Source organism: Citrus clementina, unplaced genomic scaffold (genome assembly GCF_000493195.1).
Source record: "Citrus clementina cultivar Clemenules unplaced genomic scaffold, Citrus_clementina_v1.0 scaffold_1, whole genome shotgun sequence".
NCBI lineage: Eukaryota > Viridiplantae > Streptophyta > Magnoliopsida > Sapindales > Rutaceae > Citrus > Citrus x clementina.
The window spans coordinates 11596099-11598822 of NW_006263303.1; positions in this window are offsets into that span (position 1 = coordinate 11596099).

Genomic DNA, 2724 nt, shown 5'->3' on the forward strand with positions numbered 1-2724 from the left:
CTTTATTTGCTAGGGGCTACTAATAAGCTGGTTGGGAGGTGTGTTGAGTGTTAGAAAATGTATATTTATAAAGGAGAAAATCATCATTTTACACTTCAAGTTTTACTAACACTCTTACTTTTATGTATTTAAACTTCTTGTCATTTAATTATGTGTTGTATTATAATTAAGTATTTTATGTATTTTAGGGGCATCATAGTCATTTCAAAATGAACGAGAGATCAGACTGCAAAACAGACATCACTTTTGAACTCAGGATGGTCGAAAACCTTAGGAAGAGCATAAAAGGAAAAATTGCATTGTTCACATGTATGGTACTATTCACATGTACGGTACTGTCTACGTTACTGTTCACGACATTGTTCACATAGACGGATCGATAACGTGGCATTGACCGATGATGTGGCATTGACTGATGAGGTGTCACGATCCTGTTGGACTAAAATTCTTATGCACTGTTGATCGATGACATGGCAGCATATTAGTGGACCAAAAATCTCGCGTACGGTACATGCATTACACAGGATTATTTTCAACCAAACTGCATCATTGTTCAAGCCGGGTCAAACCATGTTATTGTTCAAACCACGTGGTCAAACCGCGTACTGTTGACTGATGACGTGGTGCAATCCTGAGCGTCTGAAATATTTTTGATCCGATGGTCATGATTTACTTAATATATCTATAAAAAGGGGGCTCTCCCCCCCTAATTTGATATCTCTAAATCTATTTTTGGGATCCATTTTCTGTAATTCCTTCTCCATCTTGTATTTTCTATGTATTTTAATAAATTCTCATTTTGCCCCTAGTTCAATTATGAGTAGCTAATTTTCTTTCAAGCTTGGGTTGAAGGTGAAGTCTCAACATGTGTCATGGGCTTTATTTGGTAAATTTATTTTCTTTTCTCCTCTAATTTTTGTGGATGATTTGACTTTTCGTAGACAAATAATAATAATCTTGTCTAGATACCGCCTTGGTTACACCGGCTCCCTAGTACAAGGTTATTATTATTTGGCACGATAAGCCCTTAGCACCATATTGATTAGAGTGTAGTTCATGAGGTGTGGATTCCCCCCTCATGATTTAATTGGCATTAATAAGGAATATTTAGCCCATGGTGCATGTTGATACGGATCCAGATACCCAAGTATGTCATTTCAATATATTTCTCTTCAATTTATTCTCACCATTTCAATTCCAATTTTAGGATAATCTAAATCAATTTCACCATAAATCCAAACATCCATTTAGAAAAATTAATTCTACACACAATTAGAATCAACCTCCTCAAGGGATCGACACTCGTCACCATTAATCTATTCTACAATAGATTAGTGCACTTGTGAGTTCAATAAAACTAGGCTCACCCACAAATTGTCTGATATCAGGTATATGATTCCAATATCCAGCCATTTGATGATCTCCTTTTTCACAACTTTCTTCATGATAGGGTTCAGTCTCCTCTGTTGCTCTACTGAATTGTTGTAATAGTCGTCCAGTAGAATTTTGTGCATGCATATGGATGGGTTGATTCCTTTAATGTCTGCCATAGTCCAACCAATTGCCTTCTTGTATTTGCCCAGCACCTCTACCGAACTTCTTTCTTGATCTGCATTCAGAGAGGATGAAATGATTATAGGAAGTGTATTATTTTTTCCAAGATAAACATATTTCAAATGTGAAGGTAAAAGTTTCAATTCTAAAATATGAGGTGATTCAATAGATGAAACTGTTGATTTTACTTCCCTGTTTGACAGATCTAGTGATTAAAAATGTTTGTTATGTCTTATAGCTTGCTTTTCTCCTAACCATGCCATCTGTGTTGTTGTAACATTCTCTTCTTCAAAACCTTCAAAAGTGGCAGCTTTGATGTCTTCTCTGCTGCAGCACATGTCTATTCTTTCTGTCACAGCAAGGTCTACAACACTCATAAAATTGCTTTCTTCTACCTCATCAGGACTTTTTATAGCTTTTAACACATTGAAGGTGACTTGTTGGTCATTCACCCTCATAGTTTTCCATATGGTTATAAAGGGTCTTCCGAGTATAATTGGTACCTCTTTGTCTACCTCAAAGTCTAGTACAATGAAGTCCACTGGGAAAATGAATTTGTCCACATTTACCAGTATATCTTCAATCTTGCCTTCAGGATATGCATGAGATCTGAGATCTGTCAGGAAGTTGTAAAGTGACTGTTGTTGGTCTGCATTCTCCAACTCCCAACTACTTGAATACTGATAAGGGCATTAGATTTATACTTCCTGGATCTTTTAGTTTTTGAGGTATCTTACTCTGAAGTATATGGCTGCATTCTTGTGTTAGGGTAACAATTTCAAATTCTCCCAGCCTTTTTTTTTTTTGCCAAGATATCCTTAAGAAATTTCATATAATTGGACATTTGTTCTAAGGCTTCCACAAAAGGTATGTTGATGTGTAATTGCTTCAATACTTCTAAGAATTTGTTGAACTGTTTGTTTTATTTTTGTTTCTAGAATCTTTGTGGGAATGGAGGTGGGTGCCTAAATTGCTGCACTACAACAAGAGGTACATGTTGCTGCTCTTTTGGTCGATTAAGGGTTGTTGCTACTGGTGTTGCAGCTTATGCTTCATCAAGTACTGAGTGATTTCTTTTGGTGGTTGTTGTAGCCTGACTTCTTTCGCCAGTGCTTTGATAACTAGTTTACTATAACTCCTTTTCAACTTGAAGCTCTTCTTGGGATGAAA